This window comes from Sorex araneus, chromosome 1 (assembly GCF_027595985.1).
Source record: "Sorex araneus isolate mSorAra2 chromosome 1, mSorAra2.pri, whole genome shotgun sequence".
In the NCBI taxonomy this organism is placed as follows: domain Eukaryota; kingdom Metazoa; phylum Chordata; class Mammalia; order Eulipotyphla; family Soricidae; genus Sorex; species Sorex araneus.
In genome coordinates this window covers 337,052,152-337,065,956 of record NC_073302.1, presented here as the reverse complement: position 1 = coordinate 337,065,956, position 13,805 = coordinate 337,052,152, and positions in this window count along the sequence as shown.

Here is a 13,805-nt window from a genome sequence, read left to right as displayed (position 1 = left end):
ACACTCATAAATCATCTGTGAATTTTATAAAAATCTGGGGAATTTTGAATGTTTGGGAAGAGGCCCAAGATTCTGCACTACCAACAAGTTTCCAGATCATATCATTGTGTCTGGTTTGCAAACCCTAAGATCCTGTTGATTCCCTATTCCACCCGATTATCAAATCCTCTGCAATTTTTAATACTTCAATCAAATGTCTAAGCTAAGAAAGCATCATCAAAACCTCAAAACTAGGTCAGTACTTTATTTGCACTCTTGCATTGGTATTTTGACTCTTTGTCCTTCTCACCCATGGTTAGCTGCAGGTGCATGTCCGGGAAGGTGGGGGTGGGAGGTGGGGTTTGGCTGGTAATGTGTACTGAATAATGTATACGGAAAAATAAAACACATATGTCTGAACTTCAAAGGCCCCCAAACCTCTGAGATATAAAACCTATCTGTGGAAAACCTTTCATATGCAAAATTTGAGTCCAGAGCACAGTTGGGACCCCCCCAGCCATCCCCTGAGAAAAGGCTCTCCTGCTGAAACAAAGGCCATGTTAATGTCAAAGAAGGCCATCAACAACAGACTGATGAAGGAGCAGGAGGTCCAGTCTGGGAACATTGCACATAAGCTAACTTGGTAGAGTAAAAGGCATGCATTTCCCCATTCTAGGGAAGTGACCCGCATCTCAGCCAGAGGTGTGTGTTTTCCTACTTCATGGCATGCATTCTCCATGTTGGGGATTCACTGCCGCTCTACTTGAGATGTGTACTTGGCTCACTCCACTCTGTGGAGTCCACTCTCTCTTGAGCATAAAACGCTCTTTCTTTCCTCTCATTTCCCAAATATTTTTGGCTTGCTTGACTATTCATTTCCTCCGAAACTCTTTTCTGCAAGGTTAGGCAGCAGTTCTTAGAAGATGGAAACTGAGGAGAGTCTAGGACTGATTTTCCTTCCCTGACAAAAGCAATTCCTCTTCCCACCTGTGCTGCAGATGGCAGTGATGGTCTCACATGATGCATAGAACAAGTGTTCCTCAGGTTCATATTGATGAGTGCCTCGTGGAGCTGTGGAGTGCTAGATCTGTGCCATGTTGGTGTTTGTAAGAGGCGTCCAACAGCCCTCAACTAGTCCCCAGGCCCTTCCCTGGGTACCCACGGTGGATAGAGAGGGAAGCAGTAGATTCTCCCTCTTGGGTCTGCCACCTCTCTCCTGCTGACCACACGAAAGTCACCTAAATTAGCTCTTTGGTCATATTCATCTAAGTTTTAGCTAATTTACTGAAATTTCAGGATAGTATTCGTTACAGAATGAGACCTTAATAATTATTTGCTGAGTTAAATATGGATTGTACTTAAAAAAAAATAACATGATGAGAATATGCCTTAGCAATAAGGCACTTCTCTTGCATCTGTGAGACGATAGGTATCTCAATTCTTAAAAAATAGCTAAGCCAAATCATTTTAATACACGTCACCATGAATTTTAATAAAACATGACTTGTAATATCCATGGAGGCAGTCTCCTGAATACAAGCTTAATGAAGGTGACACACTTTTTTGTTGACATAGCAGGGACTGTATAGGGCCAAAATTGCAGTACTTGGGGGTCACTTCCAGTGTTCTCAGGAGACCAAACACTGCTGAGAACTGAACCCAGGTGTCTCACATACGAAAGGTGTCCTTTGTATTATCTTTCTCCTGAGTCTAGACCTGTGACTTGCACAGCGTAAACAACTAATAAATATTGGGTGATAAACCAAGAAGAAAAGATTCTGAATTTAAATTTTGTAACTAATCACAATGTAGTAAATAATGCTTATTAAGATCTTCATGTTTTTAAAATAAAGTAAAAATAATCAAGCAAACAATATTTGGAGAATTTACACTGAAATAAAGAAGGGCAAAATATAACCTATCCACTAAAGGTATCTATATATGTAGTTGCAGAACAAACTCTAAGATATATTTTATATGAATTGCTTTTTCTTAAAATATATTTTATGTCTACAGAAGATTTTGTTAACTATTTAACATCAAGAGCAATTTATTTCATTGTAAACAAAAAATATTTTTGCATACCACTACCATCAATTTTGCTGATAAGGAAGATTTTGCAGTCTTAGTTGGTACCAAAATAGATTTGTTTTGCTGACTCTTTCTCATCCTCACAGTACAAAGCAATGATAATGAAGCTGGGACATAGGAAGTTTACCATCTCACGGTATTAAAAATAGAATTTTTTTATTTCAAAGAATTTTGTCTCAAAGAAAACTCAACTTTAAATTTTTATCTTCTTAATCTCCTTAATATCATACCATAATAATTTGTAATAATATATACCATCCTAATGTATTTATACATTTCAATATGGGAAATACTGCTTTGTTATGAGTTTTTATATGAATTATAAGAATTAACTTACTTTTAAATTATATTACCTATAAGCATTTTTGTTATTGGGAGACTTATTTGAAACTAATCCTGGAAATAATAAATATTTTAAGACTCTGTTTCTCACAAATAACTAAGTGGCCGCAGTTTGTATTGCTGTTGTTCTTTTTTTTTAATTTTTAATTTTTTATTGAATCACTATGTGAAAAGTTAAAAAGCTTTCAGGTTTAAGTCTCACTCATACAATGATCAAACATTCATCCCTTCACCAGTGCATATGTTCCACCACCAAGAACCCCAGTTTACCCCCTGTCCAACTCCCCACCTTGTCTGTGTGGCAGATGATTTTCGCTTTACTCTCTCTTTACTTTGATTGCATTCAATTTTCGACAGAAAATCCAGTGTTATTATTTGACATTTTCCCCCAACAATGAGACCTGCTGAAATGGCATCATTTGAAATTTGTTTTCCATTGCTGAGAATGAAGAGCATATGAGGTCTCAAGGCTGCTGTTGCAGCCACGCGGTTTTGGATTTTTGGTATTTTAGTAATTAAATCCAGAGAAATTTCTGCCAGAAGTCGCATCACTGCAAACTCATACCTCAGTTTAATGGGCCTTATAAGATGGCAGTCGCCATGCCACCAGCGAAAGGAAAGGCTGAGAGAGAAAAACCTTTCCCCTCCTGAGGTGGCATAGGGCCGTGGCTCAGTTCACAGTCTAGAGGCATTTCTGCAAGAAGCTGCTGGGTGCCGAAAGTAGTTAGTGGGACTCCGGGATTATGGGCGTTCAGGAATGGAGGAGCCATTCATGTGCAGCCGCTCGGGATCACACCTGGGCGGAGAATGGTCTGTTTTGATTTAAATTTTTAACATTGATTTATTATGCTATTAAGTTTCAGGAATATAGCTTCATGCCTGGACAAAAGTTTGTACTACAATTCATCAAAACGAAAATTCTGGCAACATACCCCACTATCAAACTTGCACTTGCATTTTCTTTTTTTTTTTTTTTTTAGTTTTAAAAGTGAACTTTTAAGGTTAGTATTACTGTATTTTATTTTTAAAATTAAAAAAAATTTTAATTGAATCACCATGAGCTACACTTACAGAGCTTTCATGTTTTAAGTTTTAGTCATACAATGATCAAGCACCCATCCTTTCACCAGTGTACATTTTCCACCACCAATGTCCCCAGTACTCTTCCCCTGCCTTGTCCCATCCCTCCTCCTGGCTGTATGGCAGACAGTTTCCCTCTTTCTCTCTACTTTTGGGCATCATGGTTTGCAGTACAGATACTGAGAAGCCATCATGCTTGGTCCTTTATCTACTTTCAGCACCCATCTCCCATCTTGAGCAATCCTTCCAACCATCATTGACTTAGTGATCCCTCCTCTATCCCAACTGCCTTCTCCCCCTGACTCATGAGACAGGCTTCCAACCATGGAAAAATATTCCTGGCTCTGTCCCTACCGTCCTTGGATATTAGTCTCATATTATGATATTTTATATTCCATAAATGCAATCTTGCATTTTCTAACCATTCCCCTGTTGCCCTCCTCTTCCCATGGAATAACCATGACACTGTCAGTATCTAAGAGTCGTCTTTGTTAAGGTTTCTTAATTTTCACATTCTCTATATTATTTCAAAATGGTGATTTAGATGTAAGGGTATAAATTGTGGAGAACATTTTGTCAGCACTGTAACTTTAGCACAGTAGAAAAAGAAATGTTATTCAATTCTTATATAACTCTGCACTTATCTGCTACACTCCATTTTACACATGAAAAACCTCAGGAACTTCAGTTTTTAGGTAACTTGTCCAAGGTCTCACATTGTAAGCCTTGGAGATAACAATTTGGTTATTTTGATTCCAGAGCCCACATTCTTCCTTCTGCTCAAAAATATCCTCAGAAAACTACCACCTAATTTATAAAAATGTTATGTCCCAGTGTATAAAAGTTACCACCCAATGGTGTTTGTATTTTAGGTAGTATAATTTTATTTTGTTCATTAATTCCTTGAACATTTATTCACTATATTACTTCCATATGATTGACAATATAAGTCCTAAAATATGCCACAAAATTGCCAACATTAGACAACACTTGTGTTCCAAAAAGTTCATGTAATTTATATTTAAATGTGCTATCCAATATAGAATGACATATTTATTCTAGTTATTCTCACTTAATATTTTAGAAAGAAGAGCCCATCAATGTTGTTTCTAAACATTTTTATTATGCTGGATAAATAGTTTGCTCTTTTCCTTTCCACTTCCTTCTGAGAACCATGCACTCAGGACAGAATCCAGCCTTCAGGGACCCCCACTCAGTCCTGACTCAGTCACTTCCTCATTCTGTGACACTGAGAAGATCATCTAACCTCTCAGACATATTTACCTTATTTAAGCAGTGGATAAAAATTCACCTATTTCAGAAGACTGGTTTATTAATAAATGCACTGAGGTTTACTTATTCAATAATTTCTGTTCCTTTGCTCCCAATCCTGTTGTACTTACTTAAATTTTGAATATATTGAAACAGAAACAGTTAACATTTAAAGCTCCAAGTACTTCAAATTTCTTATAATAAAAATTTCTTTTGAATGAATCTTTCGGCTAATTTTACCATTGTTCTAGGTGACAAAGTTAACTTATCACCATATTAAAATCATTTCAGAGAACCACTCTTTGGCACACTGTTTCAGTCTATCACAAAAGATTAACCAGTTACAAATTCCAGGGCTTTCCTGACAAATGCACTTGATCATGAAAAATCTCTCTGCAATCAGAACTCAAGTCCTAGAACCAAACTAGCCTATTAGAGACAGTAATTTCCCAAGCAAGTCTGGTACCACCTCAAGATGTCCCCAAAGCTAACAGGAAATATGATTCAAGACCAGACTTAGTCAGAAGAAGTTTGGTTATTTCCTCTGTCCATAATATAATAAGGAATTTACATCATTAGCCTACTTCATGATTCAATTGATTCCAAATATTTTGAGGTAACTATGTTTAGATGCCCACTCGAGCAAATTGATGAGCAATGGGATGACAGTAACAGTGACAGTGAACTATATTTAGGATAGTTTATTGTATTCTCTATTTAATGACAAGTCATATGTAAGTGTAAATGCCACACCTGCCTTTACTCCCCCAACTGTGTCCCAAAAATATTAATCCAATTTTATTTAACTAATATACATGGTTTCTACATGATAAGGTGTAAATAGTCAGATATTTTCTAGGTCATTGGAATTAACTGACACTAAACATGTTTGTATCAGTTTGCGGTCGCATTTGTAGAGACAAATATTAATCATAAATACAAATAAATGTATAATTTTAGAATATGGTAATAAGCTTGAAATCAAGGTGCTATGAAATGGATATAAGGAAAGACCTAATAACCTGGCTTTTTCTAGAAAAAAAAAGAGTTTTGAAGTGAGAGCTAGAGCAGTCTTAAGCAGTAAAAAATAGTGGAAGTCAAAAAACCAAAGGACAAGACTTATATGTCCAACAAATCTAACGCAAATGATGACTTGACTGCGTTTTACTAAAATAAAACACCACTGCTACATGAAGAAAAAGAAAACAATACAAGAAAAAGTTATTTTCAGAAATTAAACTGCCTGGAGGGAGCAGCCAACACAGACTTTAGGTAAAAGATCTCTCCATGCCCCTCCCACCAAGGCAGGTCCCTATTATGGAACACGTGAGCAATTCACAAAATTGAATTGAGAAAAAGTTATATTCAAGTGTCCCAGGTAACGTTTCAGTGGCCAGAAGTCATGTTTTGCTAGTATGATATCTGTCACAAAGCTAGTCCCCAGTATGCCCACGTGTGCCAAGTCTAACCGTAACAGTTCTGTTTGTGCCAGGCCGTGTTCCTGTCTGCTCTACTCACTTAGCAGCAGCGCTGCAGCAAGGCACGTACAGGCACCATAACAAAAACTGCAGCATCGCCCCTCCCCCCGTCCCCACACACAGACACACACATAGGCACTTCACTTAAAAGGTTTGCAAGCCACTTGGCTAAAGGGATGCAAGCCCTCACAAGACCAGTGTCATGCCTCAGTAACCGGGAAACATGCATTCAGAGTAGGTGTGAATACACAACCAAAGAGCACAAACCTGATCCTGCATAACCCCCTTGTCCCCAAACTTGGCAGGTACTCGTGCAAGCACTGTGGTCTGAAGTGTGGGCCCTAGGGACCATGTGACTAAATGCATGAGCACAACAGTCAGGGATGTGTGTAACCCCCAGTAATCATGATCACAAGATATCTAGGGAAGAAGGGGGTAGAAGTAAAAAGCAAAGCAACAAGGTCTACGTGCTTTCAGGCACGATGATTTTTAACATCCTGGCCTGACAAGACAATGCAAATCTTTAACTCCTGATTCTTTTCTCCAAGGCAGAAACTGTTCTAGCAGTGATTAATTATAAATAAAGAGGTAAGAGATCATCCTGCAATTTTGGGTTAGGTAAACATTTTGTCAGAGTGCCTTGCCTCGTAATGTAATTAAAGGAGGCTAAAATGGAGATAGGTTACTGCCTCACCTCAGACCTTCTCAGGCTTGGACAAAGAAAGATTTTGTCCAAATTGGGAACTTACCTGTGTTCCCGATTTTATTATGCAGCTGTTTATTTAGAATGTAACCTAGTGTCAGGGTAGAGTTAATGCAACGTGGACTTGACTCTTAGAGCAAAGTCAGAGAAGTATTTCAAAGAGGGTAGAAAAGAAGACCCATTATTCTCCAACCCACACCAGTTTTTATTGAGGCACCATGATTTAGGGTGTTAGTAGCACTGCATTGTAGCACTGTCATGTCGTTGTTCATTGATTTGCTCGAGTGGGCACCAGTAACATCTCCATTGCAAGACTTGTTAATCTTTTTTGCATAACAAATATGCCACGGGTAGCTTGCCAGGCTCTGCTGTGCAGGCGGGGTACTCTCGGTACCTTGCCAGGGTCTCTGAGAGGAACAGAGGAATTGAACCCAAGTTTGTCACATGCAAGGCAAACGCCCTACCCACTGTGCTATCACTCTAGTCCAGGGTATTAATAGTAACTTTATTCTACTCTTTATTTCTCCCTTTTGTTAATTCTTTGGTTGGAACATTGTTAATGATTGTTTCCTGCGTACATCATTCCAGTACCACACACCACCAGCATCCCAGAGGTCCCGTCCAGGGAACTCTACCCCCAGTTCAGTTGTTTCTGGTTATTTGTTGCCCCCTTATGAATGTATGAAAAAGATCATTCTATATCTGTCCCTTTCCTTTTGACCAGTATCACTCAGCACAACTGCTATTCCATCCACGTACTAGCAAATTGTATGTTTTTGATGTGGGTGAGCCCCATGGGTGGTTGATGTGAAGCAGGGAGGAGAAAGACAGTCATTTTCTCCCCATCCACCTCTGCCACCCAAGACCCAGGGTTAGTAGACAAGCAATGAAGTGAAACAGATTTTATTTGGAGGTTTTGAAGGGAAAGAGGAAGAGAAAGTCGGGGAGACTGAAGAGAAATGTGCTCAAGAGAGAACACAGTCTTCTCCAAGGGCAGAGAGAGCCCTATACACATCCCAATATTAGACACGAAAGCATGAAAGTACACATCTCAAGAGAGGAGATGTGGGAGACACATGTGCTCAGGTACCACATGTGCTTGGACAGCATATGCAGCATATAATTCCCTTCCTTTGGTCAAGGTGGCCTTTATAGGGTTTCTCTAACCTGCACCCATGTGGGACTTCTACATTGGTCAAAGTCCATTGCTAAGAAGGTTGCCTGGGGTGGGGGGGGGGGCGGGGAGAGGGTTGGGAATGGTGATGGTATTCTTTGAAATTTCTTTCCTGGCATTTCTTTCCTGTTGGAGCTTCTATCTGAGGGGCTCCAGCCTCCTCAGGGTCCATTGCTGGCATCAGGTGAGAGTCTTATCAGGCCTTAGTTCCTGTTTTCTGTAAGGTTGTCCTTTGCAACTTCAGAGCTATTACTTCCCAGGAAATTTACTGCCATCACCTTGGAAGGGGCCTTCCCTATCTGCTTGTCTGCCTACATTAGTTTCACCTTTTTTTTTTTTTTTGACCTATCTCCTATTTTAAATAACTCTTGTTCACACCATCAGTATTGGAGTTTCAGACAGATGGATGTTCTCAATACCTCATGCACCACCAGAGCGTTACTGTCCCTTCATAAATATCTCAGAGCTCCCTTTCATTTCCTCATTCTCTGCCTTAGTTGTGATTACTTCTTGGAGACAGCATTTTGCCCTTTGGACATAATTGTTCACCACCGATGAATGTATAAATCTCTGTGGTAGCTTCTTGGAAACAGTATTTTGCCCTTTGAGTGTAACTAGCAAGAAGAGATGACTCTATTCTTCAAAGGTCTCCCAATGACCAAATTTGGCCTCTGAGATCTGATAGAAATATTTTCTATGAGTCATGGCTGTTTGCTTCATTTTCTGTCATTAGTTGTTATGGAAACCACACAGCATAGCTCAACAATTCAGAATTCCAAGCTTCAAATTTACCCACAGTTTATATAGCAAATAAGTTTGCTTACTTTGTTAATCTTTAGCTACTTCCTGCCTAGTTCAAATTGGAAGCAGAACTCAATATTGCCTACGGCCTAAGCTGCTCTTTTCATGTGGATCAACATAATAGGCACCATTTGTGTACTGCCCTGAGGAAAACATATATTTAGAAAAATTCCAAATTACTTCCTAGCTTATCTTATCTGATTGTTAGATCAAAGCTACTCTCTTGGAAACACAGAGACTGCACACATATGAAAGGAATTAAACAATTCTTCACACTGTCTCTTTTGGGTTCATCCCAATCTCTTTGACAATATCTGCAGTCAAACCTTAATGGCCACGGGGTTTACCTTGGGAAAGAGACACTTGAGAGAGCAGCTCTGAGTTTCACTGCTTGAGCTTCTCTGAAGATTATTGCTGGATCTTTGAGATCTCAGGTATAAGAAAATGTTCTGTGTCCATGAGACTGGATTTTTCAAAGACTAAAACTTTGAGGCTTCTTTAGCAAGGCATTGAATGACACAGACCTGAATACATACAAGCTAGTAATTTTTTTTCTGTATAGGAAACTTACTTTTGGAATTTCAAAACTTATATGTAGTATATGCTTAACTCCTGTTAATTATTTTTCCTTTTCCTTTAAACTTGGTGTTTTGTGGCTCTTTTGTTTATATGAGAACAGGATAGTTAATTACCAGATGAATAATATGTAATAATGCAAAATATCACAATTAAGAAAAACGGAATATTATTTAACTTTACACACAATAAAGCATCTAAGATCTTGATCACTAGGCACAAATATTAAAAAAGATAATCCAGGAGACAGACATTTGAATCTATTAAAGGAAGTCTAATAAATTCTTACTTAGATTTTAAAATACTACAAAAGAAAGAAAAATACAGAGATAGATGTGGAGTAGAGTGATAGGCATGTTTGGTGGGGTGAGTAGAATTCAAATCATAATTTGAATGTTCCCTATTGTGTGTAGCCCATGCATGGTAATGAGTAATAGCACTGTTGTCTGTAGCACTGTCCTCCCATTGTTCATCGATTTACTCGAGCAGGCACCAGTAACGTCTCTATTGTGAGACTTGTTGTTATTGCTTTTGGCATACTGAATATGCCATGGGTAGCTTGCCAGGCTCTGCTGTGTAGGCAGGATATTCTCGGTAGCTTGCCAGGGAGAGGGAGGAATAGAACCCGGGTTGACCGCATGCAAAGCAAATGTCCTACCCACTGTGCTATCGCCTCATGAGTAATATTAAGAATAATAACTTTTACTTTACATCTGATAACCTTTTCATTATACAAATTCTTTCCCTTGAAAGTATTTTTCAAAAATATTTGCAAATAAACCGAAACTCTTTCATATGTACTCCATTTAGTCCCTAAGAGGTCCATGATTTTGTACTTATTTTTGAAGATAGTTGCTTGTGAAATAATTTAGAGAAGGTTACTTAGGTCACTCATCAATCAAGAGACATCATATTTTGTCTGGGTTTCCCTATGGTATTCAGAATTCAGGCAGAGAGTCTCTTGCTCGCACTCCTGGCTGTCTTCCCCAAGCCCCTCGGAGGGGATGGGCTCCAGCTTGCCTCCCCACCCAGAGCAGAGCTCCCAGCGGCCGAAGATCACTGGAACCTAGCTACAGCCATGCTCGAGGCCCCTCTCTACATGTTCGGACAGGCCTCATGCATGAAGGTACTGGCAGAGGAACCCAGGTGTGTGTAATTCCATCAACAGCCAACATCCAGAGAGAGACTTAAAAGCAAGCTCTCAGAAGCGATATCCTGTAGCCTACTTCTCCTTCTGGGAGAAACTGGCAATCTTCTGAGAGTTTTCTGACCACATGGGATAGCCTTGCAAGCTTCCAGTAACAAGCTGGATCTGATTCCCCTGATCCTGAAAGAGCCCCCAGTGCAACATCGTTGGGAGGGCCCAGTCGAGATAGACTTCTAAGATCTCAGGGAAAGGACGAAATGAAAGGTTACTGAGCTCACTTGAGAAATAGGTGATTAACGGGTTTTCGTGATCGTGATCATGATTCAGAATGGTAGACTATCTAGACTATCTAGGGAGAACAGTTCCTAACTTCCAATTTGCTTTTTCTGCATATGTCCTTGCAGCCTTATGCACGTTCATTTGAAGTGCATAACTCTGTTTTGTTTTGTTTTTCAACTGAAATCTGGGAGACAGAGAAATAGTACTGAGGATAGGGGGGTTGCAGCACACACAGCCAAAAACCGGCTTCAATCCCCAGCACCTCATATGGTCCCCTGAGTCCCACAGAAGTGATCCCTAAGGACAAAGCCAGGAGGAAGCTCTGAGGTTTCTCAAGAAAGTAGTTGTTAAATAACTTTGCCAATAGTCCTCTCTTCATAGAATGCAATACCATGGGACCATGATAGAGATAGGTATTGTTTCAGACCACCCTTCTTTATCTCTTTGTCTCTCTTAGCACCAAATATTCATGAAAATTATTCCCTGAAGACCTTGATCTTCATTTATAGAACATGTTCAGATAAGCCATAATACAAAATTCAAATTAGAAACCTTCCACTGAGGAAAAATAGAACATATTCAAGTTAAAAGGAAATTCTACTTTACAAATAATAAAATATCATGATGGGTTGGATTTTTTTATTTAATTCCTGATATATAGAGACATATTTGTTTGTGGAGAAATTAAGTGCTAGAATGGTGAGTTGAACTGAAAGCTTGTGTAAAGACAAAGATATAAATACTTAAAGCTTAAGTCAATTTCCTATTTCATTTATTTATTATTTTTAAATTTTACTTTAGGGATCGTGGCTTATGAAACTGTCATTGGTAGTTTAATACATAAAACTTTTCAGTACACAGTCTATTTCTTTTAGAATTTAATTACATAATAAACTTCAGAGCTAGGAGTGCTAGGAGTGATGATTAGAAACTGATCTTCCCAAGCATCAGTTCATACTGGAATATCAGAATAATTTTACCTTTGTTAAATAAACTTAGTTGATACAGATTCTAGTGACAACTGATGGCTCAGTAAATGTCTACACTTTTAATCTTATTGTAAAGGACATGGTAAACTATTTTCACATTAAAAACACTTAACAATTAAGTTTGAATTACCCATATATTTTAATTATGTATGAATGTGTATACCTTAAAAGTGATAACTCAGAATAAGATCTGTCAGAAGAAATGAAAGGGGAGAATAGAAATATTAGTCTTAAGCACAAAAGAGCTTATTTTGTTTCATTTTCTAGTAAATCATACCTAAGCTTATTTATCTCAGTTAGATTACATAATAAGTGGAAACTAAGAGCCTTGAAAGAATTGAACTCTTGAGCTTTAAACTTTGTTTTTGGTTTGTCCTTTAAAGCTGTGCATTTTGAAAGATATTCTTCCTCCCCTTACTTCCAGATAAATAGACCATTTGAAGTCCCCATTTTCTCTTTATCATAAAAGTATACCAATTCAAAACATTAGAAGGCTACAGCAAGTTGTAACTGAAAGGTTTTATCTTCATTTGAAGTAGACTCTTCTTTCTCAGTTAAGACCTATTATAGGCCTATCACACGTGAAACCCAGGAAAGGGAAGTGTGCAAGAACTGGAGAATTCTTGGTCTTCAAATGTTCCATCTTTCTCAGAGATTTGAATGGTTCTTTCTTTGTTCCTGTTGCACTCAGCCCATAGTTCTCTGGTGGGATGCTCATTACTTTTTAGACACTTTCCCATATTCTATTGTTTTCTAAAGGTTTCCTGCATTTCATCTCAGAGCTCACTTATCATTCCTCAGCTTCTTATTTTGCTGTTCAGATCCTATTGGATTTTTGAACTTCACTTACCATACTCTAGTTCTGTCACTTCTGATTGTTCTTTTTCCATGTTGGTTCTCACACTTTCTTGTGCTTTGATTAATACCTGTACCATGATTTCTTTAATCTCATTAAACATACTCAGCATGGTATTCACTCATTGATTTTGAAGAACTCTACCTGATTTACCCAGGATGTCTTCTGTGTTCAAAGGATGAATCTTTGTAGTTCACCCTTTTGGAATTTTGAGAGATTCAGTGGAGTGTTGCTTTTTTCTTTGCCTGCTGATTCTTACATAGTGACAGGAGGCATAAATGTGTGCAGTGGGAGGTGTAATGAGTAGAGTTGCCACACAGCTATGTAATTCTTGGTACGTTTTTTAAATTTTTTTTTAAATTACCATGAGAACATTTACAAAGCTTTCAGGATTAAGTCTCAGTCATGCAGTAATCAAACAACCATCCCTTCACAAGTGCACATATTCCACCACCAAGAACTCCAGTACACCCCCCTTCAACCCCCAACACTGCCTGTGCGGCAGATGATTTTCACTTTACTCTCTCTTTGATTACATTCAATTGTCGACAGAAAACCCACTATTATTATTTGGAATTTTTCTCCCAACAATCAGACCTGCTGAAAGGCATCATTAGATCATTTGTTTTCTATTTCTGATATGATATTGCATGGCTGCAAAAGTGGCTGCGCGATTTTGGAATTCTGGTATTTTAGTAATCAAGTCCAGAGGTATTTCTGTCAGCAGCCACTGCGTTCCGAGATTGGTTTGAGTGCCTCTGGGATCATGGCTGTTAGGAGCGGAGGAGCTATTCCTGGGCAGCCGCTCGGGGTCTCATTTGGGTGAGGAGCAGGACTGGTTCTGCTCCCACCCCACTGTTGTGAGATTTCCTGAGTGCCCCATCACTGCAGGCTCCTACCTCTCTGTCCACTTGGCTCTGAAAGGTGGCAGTCACCATGCTGCCGCAAAGGGGAAAAGGCCTAGGGACAAAAACCCTTCCCCTCCCAGGGCTGCACAGGGCCCTAGCTTAGTTCACAGTCCAGGAGTATATCTGCCAG